This window comes from Pleurodeles waltl, chromosome 7, assembly GCF_031143425.1.
Source record: "Pleurodeles waltl isolate 20211129_DDA chromosome 7, aPleWal1.hap1.20221129, whole genome shotgun sequence".
Classification (NCBI taxonomy): domain Eukaryota; kingdom Metazoa; phylum Chordata; class Amphibia; order Caudata; family Salamandridae; genus Pleurodeles; species Pleurodeles waltl.
In genome coordinates, this window is record NC_090446.1 from 936,458,863 (window position 1) to 936,483,227 (window position 24,365).

At 47.6% G+C, this 24,365-nt stretch overlaps 1 protein-coding gene across 4 annotated transcripts in view; it reads left to right on the plus strand.

Moving 5' to 3' along the window:
• SGCD (sarcoglycan delta) overlaps positions 1-24,365 on the plus strand; it is a 788,612-nt gene that overhangs the window by 129,789 nt on the left and 634,458 nt on the right. For 2 of the 4 annotated variants that reach the window (XM_069199628.1, XM_069199630.1), the window contains exon 2: positions 13,517-13,579. The exons of the other annotated variants lie outside the window; for them this stretch is intronic. The gene's annotated coding sequence lies outside the window, so the exon portion shown is untranslated. The remainder of the gene's footprint in view (positions 1-13,516; positions 13,580-24,365) is intronic. 4 annotated transcript variants of the gene reach the window in all.

Here is a 24,365-nt window from a genome sequence, read left to right on the forward strand (position 1 = left end):
AATCAAAAGCCTTGGGATTGATGTCAGCACACAGTAACACTTTTGTTACCAGCCAAAGTTTACTATATGTAGTATCTGTTAGTATGATGACAGGTGCTCCCGAATCGGCCATAGCAGAAATTTATTTTGTGTCAATAATTGCTTGACAAATTGGTCCTCTGATATTCTTTACAACGCTCACCCCAACATCAATAGGAATGTCTACAGTCAATACAACATTGGATAATTTCCCTGTGCAATTCTGGATCAAATTACCTTTATCCAGGGTGTAAACGTTATTAATTTTCATTTTCACTCTACTGTGAGTGGGTTTATAGCTGCGGCTAAACTGTCTGCAAACCGCTTGAAAATGGCCAATCTTCTGACACTTTAAACATTTCTTTCCCGACGCTGGACACAACTGACTACTGGTAATGTGATTATCCAAGCCACACCGATAACAAGACAATTGATTTTTGCCTTGCTTCACAGATTTTTCTTTAATGTAACACACTTCCGAATCGTCCAGCACCTGATTAACAGCAGTCTGTTCACTCTGACCACACACCACTCTTGACGTAACAATAGACCTCTCCACAGCCTTAGCTATGTCAACAGTTTCATCCAAGGAGGGATTGCGACATGCCAATAAACGTTCCTGAATGTTCTTAGAATGACAATGAAAAACAAACTGATCTCTAATGTGCATATCCACATTGCCGCCAAAATCACACTTTGCAGCAAGTACACGTTGATTAGCCAGATACTCATCTGCAGATTCATCCACAGCCTGTTTACACATTGCAAAATTAAACCTCTCTAACAACACATTAGACTCATCCAAATACTGTTTTCCAATCCTTACTTTCCCTTCAACGTACACATTCCATACAATGTTATCACCAACTGGTGGTGGTATAGCAGGCAGATTATCAAATACATGCTGCCCTGCCACACCAAGATGATTGAAAAGAAGAGCTAACTTCCTTGCTGGTGAATAATCGTTGGCATCAATTGCAATTAAATAATTTTCAAAAATTCTTAACCACTCACTCCATTTAATCTCCGGCTTTCCACCCTTTGGTAAGAATGGTGGTGGTTGGACGACAGTATGATTTGTCGCCATGTTCAAGTACCGTAACAAACACACAAAAACTGTAAAATTTTGTGGAAACGAAATATATCTACATCCAAACAATAATAAAAGTTTCTATTATATTATATATTTATTTTGTTTTTTCATTTGCTTTAAAAATGTAGTATTGTGTCGGTCTCCTTAAAGATGAATTGACAGGTCACGAAAAAAAATACATATATTATTACATATCACACAGCTCTTCCTGGTGTTCAGCACAACTCCTCCGATGAATTTATATGCTGAACGGGTATCCTGGCAACCACAGGCTAAATGTACGCGTTTTCAAAGCTGAAACAGTATCCTAGCAACCACTTGCCACGTGGTGCGCGTTTCCAACGTATATAGCAGGTATCCAGCTGAAACAGTATCCTAGCAACCACTTGCCACGTGGTGCGCGTTTCCAACGTGTATAGCAGGTATCCAGCTGAAACAGTATGCTGGCAACCACTTGCCACGTGGTGCGCGTTTCCAATGTGTATAGCAGGTATCCAGGCAGCCACAATTCACGTGCGTTCGTCTCTTTGACATCACAGGAGTCGCACGTAAGTGCTGATCAGCGCTCAGCGTTCACTGACGTCACATGTGAGCACCGTTACATGAGTGCTCGCTATCGAGACTGTTCAAAACAACAGAACTCTTGGTAAGAATGTAGTCCAATGTACCTCTGGAAAAAAAAAATGAAATTCGGTCCGGCGATACCAGTCAAATCAGCAACACTCGATCCGACCAAAAATGACTTTGGTGCAAACGTTGCCAGTCAGTGAACCCGCCACTGTTTCTTTGGCGTCGCCCCACTCTTGGTACCATAAAATGTAGGGAAGGCCAATACACATAAAGTGTAAACATTCCAGCAAATAATTCTTCACACTCGGTGTTGAAGTTGTTGAAAATAAACACAGTATTTATTACGGGTCCACGGCAGGCACAAGCGTCTGTACAGGTAGATACCCAAGGGTAGGTCGCTCCCCCTGCCGCTGCAGCTCCTCCAGGTTCCTGAGTTCCTGAGACCCACCTCACAGTAAGTACCCCCCACCTCCCAGCCCCTCGCTCTGCCCTGCGCTACTCACCCTCTCTCCTGCTCCTGCTTCTTTTCTTCTTTTCTTCTTCTCTGTTCTTCTGTTCTTCCTCCTCGCTCCTCGTCTGTAATCTTCTTCTGTACTCTTCTTTCCCCCGTCTTCACTCTACTTCTCTTCTTCCTCATCTTCTTCTGTGGTCTTCTGCCCTCTGTTCTTCGTTTTCTGTATCTTCTTCTGTATCTTCTTCTGTGTTCTTCTGTGTTCTTCCGGTCTTCCTTTCTTCTCTCCTTCCGGTCTTCTGTTCTTCTTGTCTTCTGTTCTTCTTGTCTTCTGTTCTTCTTGTCTTCTGACTTCGCTCTTCTGCCTCCTCCGTCCTCTTCTCCCCGCGCCTGCCCTCCTGCTCCTGCCTCCTCCCCCTCCCCCACTCGCATCCCCCTCTCTATCTCCCCTATCTAACCCGTTCACTATCTACCTCCCCCACTCCTCCTATCTACCTATCTCTCTATCTCTCTATCCCACTATCTAACTCCCTCACTCTCCACCTCCTCCTATCTTCCTATCTCTCTATCTATTTCCCTATCTATCGATTTCCCTATCTATTTTCTTTATCTATTTCTCTATCTCTCCCCCCCTCCCTCACCCCCTCTATTACCTATCTTCCTATCCTCTCACTCTACCTCTCACCCTCACCCACCTCTACAACCCCCCCTCCCCTATCTTCTCAACCCTACTCCTATCTTTCTCCCTTATCTCCTAAACCTCCTAACACTCACCCCCCTCCACCCTTAAACCCCCCTCCCCCAGCTCTTCTCACTCTACCTGTCCCCCCCTCCCTCGCGCTTTCCCGCCGCGACCTCCTGCACGCCCCGCCCCCCAGCTCCCATTCGCCCCCACCTGACCCCTCCCCCCCCTACCTCATATGGCGGCCGCTGCGCGACAGTGGTAGCGACCCTTGACCCAAGGGTAGGTCGCTCCCCCTGCCGCTGCAGCTCCTCCAGGTTCCTGAGTTCCTGAGACCCACCTCACAGTAAGTACCCCCCACCTCCCAGCCCCTCGCTCTGCCCTGCGCTACTCACCCTCTCTCCTGCTTCTTTTCTTCTTTTCTTCTTCTCTGTTCTTCTGTTCTTCCTCCTCGCTCCTCGTCTGTAATCTTCTTCTGTACTCTTCTTTCCTCCGTCTTCACTCTACTTCTCTTCTTCCTCATCTTCTTCTGTGGTCTTCTGCCCTCTGTTCTTCGTTTTCTGTATCTTCTTCTGTATCTTCTTCTGTGTGTTCTTCTGTGTTCTTCCGGTCTTCCTTTCTTCTCTCCTTCCGGTCTTCTGATCTTCCTTTCTTCTCTCCTTCCGGTCTTCTGTTCTTCTGTTCTTCTTGTCTTCTGTTCTTCTTGTCTTCTGTTCTTCTTGTCTTCTGACTTCGGCTCTTCTGCCTCCTCCGTCCTCTTCTCCCTGCGCCTGCCCTCCTGCTCCTGCCTCATCCCCCTCTCTATCTCCCCTACCTAACCCGTTCACTATCTACCTCCCCCACTCCTCCTATCTACCTATCTCTCTATCTCTCTATCCCACTATCTAACTCCCTCACTCTCCACCTCCTCCTATCTTCCTATCTCTCTATCTATTTCCCTATCTATTTTCTCTATCTATTTCTCTATCTCTCCCCCCCTCCCTCACCCCCTCTATTACCTATCTTCCTATCCTCTCACTCTACCTCTCACCCTCACCCACCTCTACAACCCCCCCTCCCCTATCTTCTCAACCCTACTCCTATCTTTCTCCCTTATCTCCTAAACCTCCTAACACTCACCCCCCTCCACCCTTAAACCCCCCTCCCCCAGCTCTTCTCACTCTACCTGTCCCCCCCCCTCCCTCGCGCTTTCCCGCCGCGACCTCCTGCACGCCCCCACCCCCCAGCTCCCATTCGCCCCCACCTGACCCCTCCCCCCCCCTCCTACCTCATATGGCGGCCGCTGCGCGACAGTGGTAGCGACCCTTGACCCAAGGGTAGGTCGCTCCCCCTGCCGCTGCAGCTCCTTCAGGTTCCTGAGTTCCTGAGACCCACCTCACAGTAAGTACCCCCCACCTCCCAGCCCCTCGCTCTGCCCTGCGCTACTCACCCTCTCTCCTGCTCCTGCTTCTTTTCTTCTTTTCTTCTTCTCTGCTCTTCTGTTCTTCCTCCTCGCTTCTCGTCTGTAATCTTCTTCTGTACTCTTCTTTCCCCCGTCTTCACTCTACTTCTCTTCTTCCTCATCTTCTTCTGTGGTCTTCTGCCCTCTGTTCTTCGTTTTCTGTATCTTCTTCTGTATCTTCTTCTGTATCTTCTTCTGTGTTCTTCCGGTCTTCCTTTCTTCTCTCCTTCGGTCTTCTGATCTTCCTTTCTTCTCTCCTTCCGGTCTTCTGTTCTTCTGTTCTTCTTGTCTTCTTGTCTTCTGTTCTTCTTGTCTTCTGACTTCGGCTCTTCTGCCTCCTCCGTCCTCTTCTCCCCGCGCCTGCCCTCCTGCTCCTGCCTCATCCCCCTCCCCCACTCGCATCGCCCTCTCTATCTCCCCTATCTAACCCGTTCACTATCTACCTCCCCCACTCCTCCTATCTACCTATCTCTCTATCTCTCTATCCCATTATCTAACTCCCTCACTCTCCACCTCCTCCTATCTTCCTATCTCTCTATCGATTTCCCTATCTATCGATTTCCCTATCTATTTTCTCTATCTATTTCTCTATCTCTCACCCCCTCTATTACCTATCTTCCTATCCTCTCACTCTACCTCTCACCCTCACCCACCTCTACAACCCCCCCTCCCCTATCTTCTCAACCCTACTCCTATCTTTCTCCCTTATCTCCTAAACCTCCTAACACTCACCCCCCTCCACCCTTAAACCCCCCTCCCCCAGCTCTTCTCACTCTACCTGTCCCCCCTCCCTCGAGCATTCCCGCCGCGACCTCCTGCACGCCCCCGCCCCCCAGCTCCCATTCGCCCCCACCTGACCCTTCCCCCCCCCCTCCTACCTCATATGGCGGCCGCTGCGTGACTGCGCCGCTGGCGCGCCGGAGGCACGCCAGAGGCAAGCCCGTCTGCGCCCGTCCGTGCCTGTCCTGCGCCCAGCGCCACGACCCCTGGACCCCAGCTCTCCCAAGCCCCGCTGACCCGCTACGACCCCACCACCACTCTCCACGCCCTCAACCCAGGACGCTCCAACACTTGCTTCCAAGCTCACCCCAAACGCACCCATGGACCCTTCGCCTGCAACTCCTGCAAACGCACCTTCCACCACGCAACAACCATGACCACCAGCCCACGCGCCATCAACCACCTCAAGTGCATCCTAGTCAACGCTCGCTCCGTCCACAAACACACCGTTGAACTCTGGGACCTCCTGGACTCCATAGCACCGGACGTCGCCTTCATCACGGAGACCTCGATGAACGCCTCCTCGGCCCCTGACATCGCCACTGCCATCCCCGAAGGCTACAAGATCTCCAGAAAAGACCGCACCAACCAGGTAGGAGGAGGTATCGCCATCGTCTTCAAAGACTCCATCAGCGTCACCACCTCCACCGAAGACACCCCTCTCACCGCTGAACACCTGCATTTTCAGATTCGCACCGATCCGAGGACCACCCTCAGAGGATCCCTCATCTACTGTCCTCCCGGGCCACGCGCCCCTTTCAGCGACGCCATCGCCGACTTCATCTCCCCGCACGCCCTCGCCTCGCCGGACTACATCCTCCTAGGTGACCTCAACTTCCATCTGGAACAAAACAACGACCCCAACACCACCACCCTGCTCGCCAACCTCGGCCTCAAACAACTGGTGAACACCGCCACCCACATCGCCGGACACACGCTTGACCCCATCTTCTCCGCCAACAAACACGTCTTCTTCAGCCACGCCTCCGCCCTACACTGGACCGACCACAGCTGCGTCCACTTCACATTCCGACGCGAGACCCGCCACCTCCGCACCCAACCCATCCCTCGTCGACAGTGGAACAAGATCCCCGAAGAGCACCTCTTCTCCGCACTCGCCGCCAACCAACCCACCCTCACCACCGACCCCAACGACGCAGCCCTCAACCTCACAAACTGGATCTCCAACTGCGCAGACATCCTTGCTCCCCTCAAACGCACGCATCGAAAGACCAACACCAAAAAACCTCTCTGGTTCTCTGACACCCTCAAAGAATCCAAGAAAACTTGTCGCGCCCTTGAGAAAGCCTGGCGCAAGGACCGCACCGCTGACAACATGACCGCCCTCAAGAACGCTACCCGCGAACACCACCACCTGATCCGCGCCGCCAAAAGGAACTTTTTCACCGACAGACTGGACAAAAACAGACACAACAGCAGAGAACTCTTCAGCATCGTCAAGGAGTTCTCCAACCCCAGCGCCAACGCCGTCACACCCTCACAGGATCTGTGCAAATCCCTCGCCACTTTCTTCCATCGCAAGATTAGCGACCTCCAAGACAGCTTCGGACACCAGACCCAACCAAACACCACTGAACCGGCATCCATGGCCATCACCCTCAACAACTGGTCCCACATCAACACGGAAGAAACCAAATCCATCATGAACTCTATCCACTCCGGCGCCCCTTCGGACCCCTGCCCGCACTTCATCTTTAACAAAGCCGACGACCTCATCGCCCCGCACCTCCAGACCGTCATCAACTCTTCTTTTTCTTCCCTGAATGCTGGAAACACGCCGAAGTCAACGCCCTACTAAAGAAACCTACGGCTGACCCGAGCGACCTGAAAAACTTCCGCCCCATCTCTCTTCTGCCTTTCCCAGCGAAAGTAATAGAGAAGACCGTCAACAAACAGCTGACCACCTTCCTGGAAGACAACAACCTGCTCGACCCCTCACAAACCGGATTCTGAACCAACCACAGCACTGAAACCGCCCTCATCTCAGTCACTGACGACATCAGAACCCTGATGGACAACGGTGAAACAGTCGCCCTCATTCTGCTCGACCTCTCGGCTGCCTTTGACACCGTTTGTCACAGTACCCTAATCACCCGCCTCCGCTCCACCGGAATCCAAGGCCAGGCCCTGGACTGGATCGCCTCCTTCCTCTCAAACCGTTCCCAAAGAGTTTACCTCCCTCCGTTTCGCTCAGAACCCACCGAGATCATCTGCGGCATACCCCAAGGCTCATCACTCAGCCCGACACTCTTCAATGTCTACATGAGCCCCCTCGCCAACATCGTACGCAAGCACGACATCATCGTCACCTCCTACGCCGACACGCAACTTATACTCTCCCTCACCAAGGACCCCGCCAGCGCCAAGACCAACCTACAAGAGGGTATGAAGGACGTCGCAGATTGGATGAGGCTCAGCCGCCTAAAGCTGAACTCTGAAAAAACTGAAGTCCTCATCCTCGGCAACACCCCATCCGCCTGGGACGACTCCTGGTGGCCCACAGCCCTCGGCACCGCACCGACCCCCACAGACCACGCCCGCAACCTCGGCTTCATCTTGGACCCTCTTCTCACCATGACCAAGCAAGTCAACGCCGTGTCCTCCACCTGCTTCCTCACCCTCCGCATGCTCCGCAAGATCTTCCGCTGGATCCCCGCCGACACTAGAAAAACCGTGACCCACGCCCTCATCACGAGCCGCCTGGACTACGGCAACACCCTCTACGCTGGGACCACAGCCAAACTCCAAAATCGCCTGCAACGCATTCAAAACGCCTCGGCCCGCCTCATCCTCGACATACCCCGCAGCAGCCACATCTCCGCACACCTGAGACACCTGCACTGGCTCCCAGTCAGCAAAAGGATCACCTTCCGACTTCTCACCCACGCACACAAAGCCCTCCACGACAAGGGACCGGAATACCTCAACAGACGCCTCAGCTTCTACGTCCCCACCCGCCTCCTCCGCTCCTCTGGCCTCGCTGCTGTCCCTCGCATCCGCCGCTCCACGGCGGGTGGGAGATCTTTCTCCTTCCTGGCGGCCAAGACCTGGAACTCCCTCCCCACCAGCCTCAGGACCACCCAGGACCACTCCGCTTTCCGGAGACTCCTAAAGACCTGGCTGTTCGAGCAGCGATAACCCCCCCTTTTTCCCCTAGCGCCTTGAGACCCGCACGGGTGAGTAGCGCGCTTTATAAATGTTAATGATTTGATTTGATTTGATAGCTAGAATGCAAGTGCCTCCCGTGAGCTCTAGAACCTCAAGCAGTGTTCTACAAAGAGGTAACGACCAACCAGCAGTTGAAGCATGTAAAAGTAAACAATAATACTAATGTACATCTGAAACATGCAAATGTAATAATCATACTAACATGTACATATCACAACATCTTTTTGTGCATCAAATAGTGTCAGAGCACTGTGCACAGTACAACATCAGTGCTTATGAATATATTGTGCACACTTCAAAATAATTTTGATAGCTGATAGCATCTGTGTATGCATTGCACAATCCGCAGCCGATTACAACATTTTAGGCACTGCCTAATTAATCGCTGAGGCTCAGGGCTGATTATATCAAAACATGCATTCGAGCATATCAGTTCCAAAGACTTCACTGTCTGCAGCCCATAGTCCCAGCATTGATGACATGACCTGTGCACCACCCCATCTCCAAGCTAATGAGATAACTGTGTGCGAAGGGCACCACGGGGTCCAAGAGCTGATGTCACCATTGTTTGCACAACACGTTCACAGTGTGTGTGCCGCACCATATTAGAGCTGATGACATCATCGGCAATGCTTCGGCCCACTGGTGATAACATATCTGTGTGCACGGCGTTATCTTAGTACTGTTGACTTCGTTATGCGCACTGTTCACTTACAATGACGTCATCATACGCATCTCACAGCATCGTGCTTCTTTATGCACACTTCACTGTCTCCAAGCTGATGACAAAACTGTGTGCAGAAAATGGTTTCAGAGAAGATGTAACCTGCACTGTACAGTCTGAGGTATGTTAGGCTTTACCTACTTTCAGGTGACTCCAGTGATACAGATTGGAGAGCCGTAGTGATGAATTCTCACTCACTTTCTTAAACTAATACCAAATCTAGAGACTAATCTTCTCCTGTAATGTAAAATCCCCCTAGTGTTGTAGTAAATGTCAGCGCGCCGAATATCAAGGCTGCTTAGTTATTAATCCACCTCAGGCCGCATTAATGCACTGCCAGGCACTTACTTTCCCTCTATCTCACTCATTGAGGCTTTTGCTTTTTCCCTTGGTGATATTTATTCCGTCTTTCTATCCCTCCTTCTTTCCTATTTGTGTTTTTCTTTTTTTTGCTCACAGTCAGGCTTGATGAGGCAAAATAAGTGTCTGTCCTCTAAATGAGTGCCGCTGGCCCCCACCTCAAAGTAAGCATTGACTTCAGGCCTACCATTGTAGTCTCAATGTGGCAGTGTCAAAACTGTAATTCAGTCTGTCAAAATAAAACATTTTGATAGTTCAAATCCTCCCTTTTTATGTAGGCACGATCACCCACAAGACAGAGTGCAGGGTATTTAAAAGTAGGATAAGTAATATTTACATGTAATACATGTCCTTACAGTGACTAGCTCCCAGAAGCTATTTTCCCCCGTGGCAGGCTTAGCTATCATTTGTAGAAAAAGCACAGACAGATTAAAAATCCTAATACTGCACGAGGGAATGAGATTAGCTAGAAATATAACGAAACAACCATTTTTATTAGTTATTAAAATTATAATTCAGTAATGAAGATAGGTTTAAATAACTATTAGGGACAACTGAATTTTAGAAATTGACCTTTTTTTAACCAAAGGTTCCTGGAGGGTAAATTTGTATTTGCTCTCCCACTTCTGCCAGCCATTAACTAGCATTTGACTACATAAGGAAATGGTGTGAAATGCCTCCCAGGAGCAAACAATAGGCTGACCTGAATGGGCAGAGTTGACTTCTGGGAACATGCAGGATATGCAGGGTGGGGCTTTGAGTGTCTTTTTTTTTTTACATTAGTGTCAAATCCTGCTTGACAGGTTATCTGGGTCTCCAAGAAATGTGACCTGCGTAAGTGCACAAACTACAGAAGGCTATCTCTTCTATCAACCCCAGGCTAAGTGTTCAACACAGTCATCCCAAACAAAATGAAGGAACAAGTTGAAGCTCAATTGCAATATCAGCAAGCTGACATCCACAAAGATAGATCCTGTACAGATCAGTTTGCAACACTGTGCATCATCTTTGAGCAGTGGATGGAATGGAACTTCCCCCTCTGTCAACTTCATTTGTAATGAGAAGGCATTCGACAGCATGGAAACTTCAAAGCCACTACATTGTGCCAGATAAACTTGTAAGAATCATCAGCAAGATAGTCCATGGAGACGACTCACAGAAGCCTTTCAAGAGAGGGACGGAGTCTGCTAGGGTTGTTTTCTCTTGTCTTTTCTCTTCTTCCTGGCCATAGACTGGATCATGTAGGCATCCACAGCAAGGAGAAAAAATAGGATCCAGTAGACTCCTTAGACGCAGCTTGATGACCTAGACGTTCCAGACGAACTGGCCTTACTCTCCCATACACATCTGCAGATGCAATAGATGACTGACAAGCTGGCAGCCACAGCCGCACAAATATACCTCAACATTCACAGGTGAAAATCCAAGATCCTGAAGGCTGACAGCCAGCACAACTGCGGTCACTTTTGTAGGCGATGCACTGGGGGGAGGTTGAGGCCTTCACCTACCTGGGCAGTGTCACAGACAAGCAGGGCAGCACAGACATGAGTGTCAAGGGAAGGATCAGCAAAGCAAGGGCTGCCTTCATTCAGTTAAAGAAGATCTGGAGCTCCAAGGAACTAATGCTGCAAACTAAGGTCAGGATTTTTAACAGCCCTCTGTATGGAGCAAAAGCTTGGAAGACAGCAGTTCCTACCACCAACAAAGTCCAGATCTTCATCAACGCCTGTCTCCAAATGTGCTGGCCGAACACCATCAGCAACAACGACCTATGACAGCAGACTTTCAAACTCCCTGCGCAGGATGAAATCATGAAAAAAAACTGGAGCTGGAGAGGTCATAACCTCACAAGCCTCCATCAAACTCCACCAGGCAAGCCATGACCTGGAACTCGAAAAGGAAAAGAGGAAGGCCAAGAAGCTCCAAGGCCTCGAGACTGAATGCAAGGAGATGGGTTATGCCTGGAGTCACATTGAAAGAAAAGCCCAGGACAGAGGTGGTTGATGGCCCCTGCCCCATGAGTCAGTAAGTACATATAACATGGGTGAACACTTGGAAGGAAGGGAAATAGTATGCTAAAACAATTGTGTATCCACTGTCTGGCTGCTGCAATACACTACTTTTATCCTACCAGACTTCTGCCTCTGGGTTTATTGTGGGCACCGGGACTGTCCCAAACTGGATTTTGGTGTTTGGGGAGGGCAGTAGGATTACCATAGTACACTTCCCTCACATACCCCAGCCTTCAGAGAACAAGGTTAGTGTGGCTAAAGACTTTTTCCATCTTTAAAAAGCCCAAAGTGGGTGAGGTTGGCATTGGAACTTTTATTCCATTGGTTAGGGAGAATGCAGGAATCATTTCAACCAATTTGCTCATGCCAGTTGTAAAAGTGATACCTTCCTCCGTTCGGAACACTCCTGGACCTGAGGAATAACAGAAGAGAACTGGGCCTGCTGTATTGTAACCTGAGAGAACTGGAGGACTGGACCTGCTCCCTTTTGCGCTCAAGACAAATTGTGGACTCCATGAGTTATAAGGCTGACTTTCTGTCAAAGCTGCACAGACACACCATGCTACAAGAGGTCTTTTTCTGTAACTACCCCGCTGGCCAATGGCAACTGGACCTGGACTGGACCCTAATTTTGGTCTTTGTCTTGACACCATATGATTCTCTAAGTGCCTCCCCTGAGGTACTGAAGACTTTAGAAGTATATTTCTGTGGTGGACTGGGACTCAAAGGACGAAAGTCAGAAGGTAAAAATCTATGACCAGGGTGAACCTAGTTGGTGTATCCACCCCATGCTCTATTGCAGTCAGCATTAAATTTCACTTAGATTCCTGCCTACCGCGATCATTGACTATCATTGGCACTTTGCTTCTTGGCCGTATTTCCACTTAAAACTTTAAAAAAATCAAATTTCTTCTTCCCCTTATTGGATTTTTGTCATTTTGTTCATTAAATTTCACTCTGTTTTTCTAATTTGTTTCGGAGATTTTATTGTTTTATTGTTTTGCATGTCAACTATATTACTGTTTTGGTACTGCATAAATACTTTAACAGTGCTCTAAGTGAAGCCTGTTCTGTGCCTATTCACCAGGGAAGTGGAGCTCTGGTTAATTTAGTGACTTTACAGGTTCATCCTGACAAGGGATGTGATTATTTATTGAGGTGGGTAGTCATCCACCCCAACTAATAATCCAGTTTGTTATATCCGGCTTTTGATGTCCTTTTAAATGAGATCCTCATTTTGGAACAGTTTGCTAACAGTCATGCACCATCAAAAACTGGCCTGCAGGCTGTGAATGGCTTGGTGGGGGAGAGAGGGTAGCCGCTCTGATGCCTCTAGCATTTTTTTTTTTTAGGAAAGAAAGTCCATAGTTGTTTGTGCTACCAGTACCATCCTACTATTTTTTATGTTTTAGCATTGATTTTTACAGTTCCTGTCTATGTTATAGTGCAGGTCTGAGTGTTCACCAGTAATAAAGACCACGAGTAGACCAACTCAGATTATCTCGGGCAGAGTCATAGGCTACTGCTGGGGAAAAAAAGGAGTCCAAAAGGGATCAGCCCACATTTGTTTTCCAAGAACATCACTTCTTGACCCATCACAGGCACGACCAACAACCCCCTTTAGGTAGGACCAATGTCTCCCTCACTTCCAACATGAGTGCCCACTAATACTGTGTGTGTCATGAGTGAGAGATAGTGTGTATAAGCTTACCTTAGCAGCTTACTATTTCCATTTTTGAGCATTATTAGAATAAATATTTTAGTGCATGCACTATGAATGTTTTTAGGATTAGTGTTATAAATACATGACAGTTGGGACCACAAGGAATAGCGAGAGCAATCTAGCAGAGGTGCCTCCCAACCTCTGCATTCTGCTGAAAAGCTTCCAGGACAAAAAGCTCGAGTATGTCCACCCTCCTACGTATGCTGTGTTCTGGCTCACGCACTTTGAGTGTTATTTTGAATTATTATTTTAAATGAGGCAGCCAGCAGGAGCACGCCACCCGACAGCCCATTACGCGCTTACTGGCTGCTGCGCATCACAGGGGTCATCGGACATTGTGCTATTGCTCCGGCGTGGAATTTGTAAACCCATTGATTAGTGATTGTGTATCTTTTTGATCTGCCTATTACAGGCACCCTGAGAGGAAAGCCTGGCATTTTAATAAGCAGCCCTCTCTCTCTCTCTCTCATTAGGTGGCATTAGAAGAAGCTTTAGCTGCAGGCCTAAAGAGCACACACACCAGACTTCAGGCACAGGTAAGAGACGAAGTGTCCAGTAGAACTTCACCATAGCTAGAGTTTCCAGAAGTAACCTCTGCTCCCACCAGATATTCCTGGTGGATACAGGGATGTTGTTCCAGGTCATGGCTACATAAATGGAGAAGGCCTTTTGCCTTGTTATTTCTCTTTTGCACTGCTTTGTCTCGATTGTGATGGAGGTGCTAAGCTTGTCACCTAGAGGTAAGACTAGTGGTTGTGAAGATGTTGTGGGCTGTCAAGGGGAACCAGTGGAGTTCAATCAAGGTGGAGGTCATGTGGCCATACTTTCTCAGGACCTGGATGAGACACGCTGCAACTTGAAGGATGCCTTTAAGATGAGACAGTATGGAGTTTGGGAGAGCATAAAGCAGAGTGTGGTCACTATTCAGAAAGGAGAGTAGCAGCTATGGAGTAGGTTTCTGAGAGAAATGGTTTCACTTTCTTTTGTAGCGAGGGCTAGTACCAGTCCAGCTTTGATTTCTGGGCAGTGCATTCCTTGAAAGAAAGGTCAGTGTCCAGGTTCAATCGGAGTGACTTTGTTTTGGGTGAAATTTGGGATGTGAATTTATCCAGGTTCAAATTGTTGAGACAAATTTGAACTGGTTGTTTGTTGTTCTTTGTGAATACTAGGTATTCGGTCTTTGACGTACGGGCTGTGCGCCCAGATCTGGATAACAATCAGGCAGTGTTTGAGGCACTGGATGTCTGCAGTGGGAGATATTTTCATTTACAGTTGTCTCGTCAGCTAATTGTTAAAATGTGATGTTTTTATTGGTGATTAGAGTCCCAAGGACTCCATGTAGAGATTGACTGTGACAGGGAACCCTGGAGGACTCAGCAAGTGAAGGGATATTCTGAACATCCCATGAGATTCAGCTGTAGGGCAGAGAGCAGATGTTCCCTTGACAAAGGCTTCGGTTATAGGCCCTGTAGAAGATGTCTGCCCCTCCCTGGGCTTTCAGTTGCAGCAGCAGAAGCAGACCTTCACCGAGCCACATCCAGTAATCTTTCATTGCGTCATTAGCATGTACATAGGCCACATAATGAGGTTGTGAGGGCTTGTGTTCCAAAAGGTGAGAATCAGCAGGATGAGTTATACTTGGCCTGGGATTTCATTTCACATGAGTAACACGTGTTGCTTTTTTACGGAAGCTAACATTTTAGCAGATACATTGATTATTTCAGGTGTGCGGTGCAATCAAGATATTCTTGCTTGCCGGGAATAAGAATACACTAGACTGTGTGAGCTGCTTCCTTGGTGAAACTTGAGGTGTTTCATATTGGCACTCTAACAATGCAGTGAGATTCCTAGAGACTACAGCAAAAAGGAGAAAAAAAGAACCAGTCAACCTTCACGAGAGTGCCAAGGGGCAGAGCCTTGGCATCAAGTGCACTTGAGAATACACAGAGGCATAAACTGATTCACATTGCGTGTTTTAATAAGTATCTCATTCCGTGCGAAAATGCCTGGGCTTAGTGATTATCTTCATCGTAAATCCATCAGACCTGATTCCGTAGGCAGGCTTCAACAAATTGTATGATCTTGGGCAAGTCATGATAACCTTCAAATGTGTATATGCTTCTTACATTTAATAACAAGGGTATTTGGAGGGTTAGTGCACGCTAGCATCTCTGAGATATCAATAAGGCGGGAGAGGGTCAGTCAGAACACCCCACTGAAACGCCTCCTCCCAGCCCGCCTGCAGGGTATCTTACTTCTGCAGAGGGGTCCCTTCGCCGTCTCTAGCCCCTCCTAGTTCTCTCGCGCTCTAACGGCCCGGACCCAGGGGAGGCGCCATACCGAACCACTCACCCTCTCTGTAGAGAAGGTACAATCTCTCTCAGCCTCGTCGTCCTCCGACATTGAGACATGACTCCTCTTGGCTAGCAGCCCGTCTTTCCGGCCTGTGGAGCTAATGGCTCCCCTCCCCCACGCCCGGGCTGGGGGCGCTCCGTGCAGAAACAGTAACTTGGTATTCAGGGAGGATGGTGAAGACCACGGATCTCTCAGTGAGCGCAGAGGAGCATCTCAATGTGGCTCTGTGGGTCGTCCCGCTCTCCCGGCGGGCGCGCTGCCTCCCTCTCACCCCCTCATCGCCCCTCCCCCTCCAACACACACACACACCCCTCACGACCCTTGAGACCGCCGGGCACTCCCAAGAGCCACCCATTAATCTGCGTGAGAGCCCGGTGCCTGCCGGGGCTCCAGCTTGTGTACTCTCCCCTGGAATGTAAACAGCGCTGTAAAAAACGTGTCCAGGCTATGAAAATGATGCTGGTTAATCACTGAACCGTGAAGTCATCCGTCTACCTGCGCATATCCGTTGTCTGGGAGCACTGACTGACCATCAAAGAGGCCCCCCACACAGAGCGCTCACTCTCTCAATCCCCCTCTCTCTCGCTCTCCACGCTCCATTTTCTCCCTCTCTTCCTTCCCCTCTCTCTACGCTCCCTTCTCTCTCTCCGCGTCTCCCCACCTCTCTCTCCACGCTTCCCCACCTCTCTCTCCACGCTCTACTCCGCGCTCTCTCTCCCTCATTTCTTCCTCTTTCTTTCCTTTCTCGTCTCTATCTCGCTCGACATAGCTCTTCCACCTTCGGCCTCTCGCATCAGGCTCTGCCCCCGGTGGCGCCTAGCCCTCAAAGAAAACCAGCTAACACTGTACATTTAGCGGTAACTTTGGGGGCTTGTTTATGTGCTCATTGAGGGCTACAGTATGACAACGTCATTATGCCAACCTGTCATCTGTGTCATGGCCACATTCGCCGACACATCCTTTAATATTTTAACGCCTGTCCTCTTAGCTCGATAACTGAACTTGAATTCGTCCTGACCGGCGGATTCCCGATCTGTCACAGAACAGTAATCCTCATGCCTGGGCTAGCCATCAACTAGTGCCCCTACGCACATCCTCTCACGACCACCCGTACAACCTAAACCCAGTGTTAGCATTGTTCAGAATATCAGTCAGGGCCCCCTGAAAACATGGAACCACGCCCACCGATGCTGCCTGTGATGCTTGGCACTCCGGTACCGAGTGAGCATGGATGGGGTGACGTGCAGAGCTCAAGTTCTCAATCACGAGGGTAGCAATGTACCACTCTTTGCTACCGACACATCTACGTGCTGACGGACCATATCCGGGTACCCAAACCTGGGGTGTGGTGATGAGCTGTATTCTAGACACGGGTGTGGTGATGAGCTGTATACTAAACACGGGTGTGGTGATGTGCGGTTCTGTAGCGTGCAGTTCTGTAGCGCCTGGGCCACGATCTGATACCAAGACACTTGTGACGTGATGGGCACTCATAGGTACCCAGAAATGGGTGTGGTGACGGGCAGCACTCTGGTAATTTGACATGGGTGTGGTAATAGGTCTTGTCTCCAGATGTGGGGATGGGCAGCCCTCTTAATCCCTTAGCTGCTGGGCCTTCCCCACACCCCACTAGTGCAGAGCCCTTTTTTGGCTATTTGGGGTAGTTCGCACTTAGACCTTCATAACGTTTTGTCCACATAAGCTATCCATGCCAAATTTGCGTCCTTTTTTTCCCAACAGCCTAAGGATCCTAAAGGTACCAAGAGTTTGTGGGTTCCCCTGGAAGAGACCAAGAAATTAGCCAAAATACATTGAAAATGTTTTTTTTGTTGCCAAAAAATGGGAATAAAGGGCTGCAGAAGAAGACATGTGTTTTTTTCCCCTGAAAACAGCATCAACAAAGGGTTTGCGGTGCTAAAAGCACCATCTTCCCAGCTTTCAGGACCAGGCAGACTTGAATCAGAAAACTACATTTTTCAACACAATTTTTTAGCATTTAACTGGGACATACCTCATTTTTACTATCTTTGTGCTTTCAGCCTCCTTCCAGTTAGTGTCAGAAATAGGTGTGAAACCAATGCTGGGTCCTGGAAGGCTAAACATTTCTGAAAAGTAGTCAAAATTCTGAATTCAGCAAGGGGACATTGCATAGATCCTACAAGGTTTGCCTACAGAAAATAACAGCTGAAATAAAAAAATATTGAAATTGAGGTGAAACAAACAGCCATTTTTCTCAATGTTTTACTCTGTAGCTTTTTCCTGCAATGTCAGATTTTTTAAAATCAATATACCATTATGTCTGATGGACTCTTCTGTTTGCAGGGATATATAGGGCTTGTAGGTTCATCAAGAACCCTAGGTACCCAGAGCCAATAAATGAGCTGCACCTTGCAATGCATTTTCATTCTATACAGGTTATACAGCAATTCATTTGCTGAAATATAAAGAGTGAATAATAGGAATCAAGAAAACCTTTGTATTTCCAAAATGGGCACAAGATAAGGTGTTGAAAAGCAGTGGTTAGTTGCACATCTCAATTCCGGGGTGCCCATACTAGCATGTGAATTACAGGGCATTTCTCAAATAGACGTCATTTTTACACGCTGTCTTACATTTGGAAGGAACAAATGTAGAGAAAGAGAAGGGGCAATAACATTTGTTCTGCTATTCTGTGTTCCCCCAAGTCTCCCGATAAAAATAGTACCTCACTTGGGTGGGTAGGCCTAATGCCCACTACAGGAAATGCAACATGGACCCATCACATTTTTACATTGAAAACTGACGTGTTTTTTGAAAAGTGCTTAGCTATGGATTTTGGCCTCTAGCTCAGCCGGCACCTAAGGAAACCTAACAACCCTGTGCATTTTTGAAAACTAGACACCTAGGGGAATCCAAGATGGGGTGACTTGTGGGGCTCACACCAGGTTCTGCTACCCAGAATCCTTTGCAAGCCTCAAAATTTGTCAAAAAACACATTTTCCTCAAATTTTGATAACAGAAAGTTCTAGAATCTGAGAGGAGCCACGAATTTCCTTTCACCCAGCGTTCCCTCGAAGTCTCCCAATAAAAATGGTAGCTCACTTGCGTGGCCATGCCTAGTGCCCGAAACAGGAATAGATCACACAACGGTCAATGTTGGTCCTTACATGAGGGCAACTGTTGACCCTATGGTGATCCATTCCTGACACAGGCACTAGGTACAGGCACTCAAGTGGGGTCGTGTTTTTTATCAGGACAGGTGGGGAAACACTGGGTGTTAGGAATTTTGTGGATCCCAGCATATTCCTGTAGGTTGTGTGACAAATGCAAGAAAAAATACAGTTTTTATTCAACATTTCAACTTTGCAGGGTATTCTGGGTAAAAACGTTGGGGAATCCACACAAGTCACACCTCTGTGGACTCCCCCTGATGTCTAGTTTACAGAAATGTCTGGGATTGGTATGTTTCCCTATATGGGCGCCGAGCCCAGGACCAAAAATGCAGGTGCCTGCCTTACAAAACCAGTTTGTTTTGTGATAGATAATTTTGATGTCTCCAAAATACAATTTGGATGGTGGGATTTGGGGCTGAACTAAATTGGGGAGCTCCCAATAGAGCACTCTCTCTGTGCTTGTCGCCCCATGCACCTGCTCTCTGGGTTGGGCTAACCCGCTATTGTCCCGCTGCACAGACTGTGTTTACGAAGGGAGAGCAGGACTGTCCTCATCACCTCCCTCATAATCACTGGAAGAGGAGTTATCGAATGGGACTCCTCCGATTGAAAAATCCCTTCCAGAGTCTGTGTCATTGTCCTATCCCTCAGATGCTGTCTCACTATCTGCTGTCTCAGTCTCTGATCCTACGTCAGAGCTGTCCTCTCTAACCCGAGTTAGGGCTTGAGCAGCAGTCGTCCAACGAGATGCCATGTCTGCTACTGGCTAAACTGTCGCTGTAAAACACTAGCCTACGTAGACAGTCACAAAATTGCTGGTGTGTGTGTGTGTGAGATACCTGCAACAGTAGAGGTCACCTTACCTTCAGTTCTTCCCTCAATCAGCATGTTCGTCAAGACACTCAAAAACACAAAAAAGACACACTATTACATCACCTTGTCACATACCAATCATCAGTCTTTAGCGCCTCTAGTGCCCAGTCCAGCAATCATTATTGGTTCTCCCACTCCCATTACCACCTCCTCCTCCAATTACCTCACTACCACCCAGCAAAAGTGCATTTCATCTTTCCATAGCACCCCTCGCACATACATTCCATTTGTATTATAGCGCAGGAAATAGCTGGCTTTACTAATCCACTCAGCTATTCACATATAATACAGTTTTGATCCTTTCAGTAGGCATATAAACCTTCTGCACTACTTTATAGCATCAAAACTGCAACTAAGCAAAAGTCAGATTAATCACAAGAGTTACTTGACTTTTTTTTATTGCTGCCAAAAAGCTACAGTTAAAATGCGTCAGTTGAAGTATGTGCATTGCTTTGAAGATGCAAGCTGCAACTGCAAGAGAACTAGTGGCGAAATATATATATATATATATATATATATATATACATATATATATATATAGAGAGAGAGAGATCACCTTTATATTTGGGTGTGGTTTTCCTGGGGGCCGGTCGCAGCCCCCAGGGAAACCACACACGTTGACAAAAGTGATCGCTCTATGTGTATGTATATATATATATATATATATATATAGATTTCTATATTTTTTTTAACAGCTGTGTGGTTTCCCTGGGAGTCATAGTGGCCCCCAGGGATACAATACAGCTGTTAAAAAAATGTATCCCCCCCACAGGGGGTCACCCTGTTCACAGACGACCCTCTGTTAATTTTTTTTTTTTTTTAATATATATATATATATATATATATATATATATATATATATATATATATTTTTTTTTTTACATTTTTTACACCCCTTAGGGGGTGCAATTTCGCCCTCCCCCCGGGATAAACCTACCTTAAAAAAAATATATATGCCCTGGGGCAGAGCATTTGCCGAGGGGGGGCCGACCCCTCCAAGTGAAATCCCTGGTGTCTAGTGGGGGTTCCCTGGCCCTCGATCTCAGCTGCGCTGCGATGGAGGGCCAGGAAACCGGTTTGGGCCTCGTTTGAAAAGGGAGTGTCACCCTTTCAAACGAGGCCTTCCTAAATGTCTGCAAGGCCGTTTGGGGCTGTTTTCCCCACCGAAGCAGGAAGCGGCCGCTTCCTGCTCCGGTGGAGAAAACAAACCGTGATGTCAGTGAGCCGACGTCCGAAAGAGGCGGACGAAGGGGCCGGGGAAGACACAGAAGATCTTCTGTGTCTCCCGGGGTATTTTTAAATTTAAAAAAAACCTCGGGTGCACGCACCTGAGAATTTCTTACCCCCTCCATGGTGTCTGCCACAGGTCGTGACCCGCACTCTAGGGGTTAAACTCAGACGTAAGTGTGATGGTGGACAGTGGTCTGGTGCCTAGACATGGGTTTATAAGTGGCAAAGGCACAACTTATCTGAACATCTGCAGAATGGAGTGTTTTAAAAGATAGATACGCACTTCTGTAAAATGAAAAGCCGAAAATGAAAATATCGAAGAGTCCCTCTCACAGAGAAGGACGTCAACAAATCCAATTGGATCTGCATTTTTGTTTTTGCTTTTTGACTTAAAAACTGAAATGAGGAGGATTCCATAAAGAAGCCATCCTACGTACTGGCTTGCATTTTGTTTTTTGTCACAGAGATCTCCTGCCCCCAAATGTTTTGTCATGGATGCATGCCAACATCCCCAGAAATGTAATTACTTCGGCATTTTTTGGTATGAAGTGTTATTTCCTCTGATTATGATGTAAACATCTGGTTTGAACAGCCAGTTTTAGGATTACAAGTACAGATATACATGGTAATATTGATCTCTATAATTTACTCTAAGAGGCTGTTGCGTAGAAAAGAATATCCAGAAGGCAGGTGGCGTTATGAGATATCACGGATTTATTATACAAAACAGGAGCCCAAGTCCAGCATGTCTTATCTTCATGAAACTCAATCTGCAACTGCCTTAGCTGTAGTTGGAAACCATGGAGAAAGACTGCCGAACTGTGAGGCATATTAAAAGTTAACAGTGCGTGACCATGTTATACTGTAGAACTAACTGTGAATGTCACTGACATTAATGATGGACTAACTCAAACATTACAAAGGCTGTGTTCTTAAGACATGATAAGAGCTAGCTAGCTAGTGGTGTGTCTTCAGGCTGGCAGAGGATGGACAGACAGAACTATGAAGGAACAATCCAGTGCTCTCTCCTACTCTCCTCAGAAGTATTACGTTTTTACTTTTGAGGACTCCATCTTTGTCATGACAACATTTAATTTGTTCCAACTGAAGGGCTACGGACGGGCCTTCTGCTGAGAAGTATTTTAATGTATTTATTATGACACACAATTCCCCCTTTTAGTTAGACTTAACTACCTTGTTCCCACCACATACTGCATTGTATGTAACCACTCATATATGTAAGTCTTGTTTTTTTCGATCTTGGGAAGATGAAAACCTTTACTGGCAACCCAGATTGAACCCTGTGACATGAAAGGACCAAGCCACGAGGTTGTCTGATAGGGTTTTCGGGTCTGAAAGTCACATAATACATTTATTGGGCATATTTTGTATTAGCTACAGTCCAGCCCCACCCAGCTGAAACCACAGCCAATCCCAACGCACAGGGCCTCTAAACCCTGAGCCAAATTTGGCCCGACATCAGCCCTGTACCCACTCCTGCCCCAAATCAGTCGATTTTACATGGAAGCTCCACTGCACCCCAGGGTCCAGCGCAAGCCAACCCATGCCTACCCCGGATCACAGCATGCCCACCCCACCCCATTGCAGCTCCCTCCACACAAGCCAGACCATTGCGCATCCTAAGGTCCGGGCCCCCAAAAACATCACTCACATTGTGTAAATATTTTTTTTCGGTTTATCAAATAGTCTGTATTCATACTGAAAAGCACATTTTGAATACATACAGTGCCTTCAGCCCAGTACTCGTTGTGTGTTCTATAAAATGGATTCCAGTTTTAAGGAGAGCACAGTCTCATCTCTACAGGGATGCATGATATTTCAAGTCAAGCGATGCCATGGGTCCTGGTTTCAGGAATGCAGGGTGTTTAAAGAGCACGGGGTGTAGCTTGTGTTTGCAGGATCGAATGATTTTTTAAGTGCTAGAGGAGGTACGTGGCTCTGGGCCTCCATTTACAGGATTGCATGATTTGTTTACAGGAGCAATTGTGAAGTGACTCCAAGATTTTGTGGGTTGTGAAGAAACAAGAGTCATTTCAGCTGAATCACTGGTGTAAAGCATATTACAGTTTGCAGATGGAGACTTTGGTGGAGTCCCCTGTCCCCGGCAGACCCCAATACCACAAACACACACACTATGTCCAATTGCTTAGTAAAGTAACCTCAAAGAGATACCAAGCTGCAGCGTAATGCAAAATGATACTGGTCCCTGCAGAATGTGTTAAGGGCCCATCCCCTCTGAATCTTTAATATCTCACAGGTATCTATAGGTTCTAGACTGAACTGTGGTGCCCCCTATGCAGCAGAGGTTTATGTTAGATCTCTTATACCAAGCCCCAGGGCTGAGTGGGGATTCCCTGTGCCCTCAACTGTGTAGGGCTGCATGTAAAGCTCCTGCGGAATTCTATAACTTTTACAGGTATAAAATATACAATTTATAGAACACTTAATATTTTTGGGAATAAGAATATGGTAATGCCTTCACAAATGTATGTGGTGGAATTTTCATCTTCCATGATATTGTTTTTTATTTGAGCTTGAATCCCCACCCTCTTTCGCCCACCACCACCACCAACTACTGTATGAGATGGCATTTTTTTTATTTGCACACAGGGCTTACAAATTATCATCTTGGGATGCTGGTGTGTTGCCCCTGTACTACTGATATCCCAAGACCTAACATTAGAGACGAAGAAGCGAAGCTGCTGTGTTTCAGGAACATGTAACCAGATGGTTTACAGGAGAAAGATGCATCTTAGGGGTCATGACCTCAATGAGCTGAGTGACAATCACAGGTTGATCACTCTGACCTCTGCCCTGCAGGGCTCAGTGCCAGATATGAACCTGCACATCTTCCTCACACTTTCATTATCTGGAAGTCCACCTCTTGCATATCCATTGATTTTCCAGGAACTCTGGGACTGATATTCCCCTTTGGATTGTAGCGGTTCTCAGTCATGACTTGAGCCAGCTGCTGAGGCTCAAGAATGAGGCGTATGTCCGGCTATATGGGAAGATGACTGTGGGTTTAAGTCAATTGACAATTTTTCTTGAAAGGCCTTGACATATTCTACAGAGGAGCCTGAGCAGAAAAGTAAGCTATGGCTGAACTGGGGTCCAAGACCATCCCTGAATGTGTATAAGCTCCACACTGCTTCCAGCGTTTACAGTGAGCAATCACGCTCCCTCCACTGGTTTTTGGAGGCTGGAGGTTTCCTCCATCAAAATCTTGAAACAATTCAAGTCAAACTGTGTGTTTCGGAGCACAAATGTCCCATCCATGCCACTGGAGAGCATACTGGTCTTCCCTATGTTAGACTGCTGCTTATGTCACTGAATTTCATGCAGCTTTTTTGAGTTTTGCCTCCGGGAACGTGACAATCGTGCCTCCTGTTTAAGTGAATTATGACCTAGAGCATGGTTCCGAGGCCAGGAGGGCACCATATGTGCTTGCATGTCTGAGGTAAAGTGATTGTGGAACATGTATGTGTGCCTGTGCTTGACTGACTAGGCACAGAAATCCGTCTTGGGATTCCTTTCGGTGGAGTGCTCAATTGAGGCTGCTCATGTACTTCGTTTAACCTGAGAGGTGGCCTTCGAACACTCCTGAACGGTACCCAACAATTATCTCAACAGCTGGACTCCAGTGCCTGGTGGGTCAGGGTGATATATCCTGCTCTTTTTATTTCGGAGC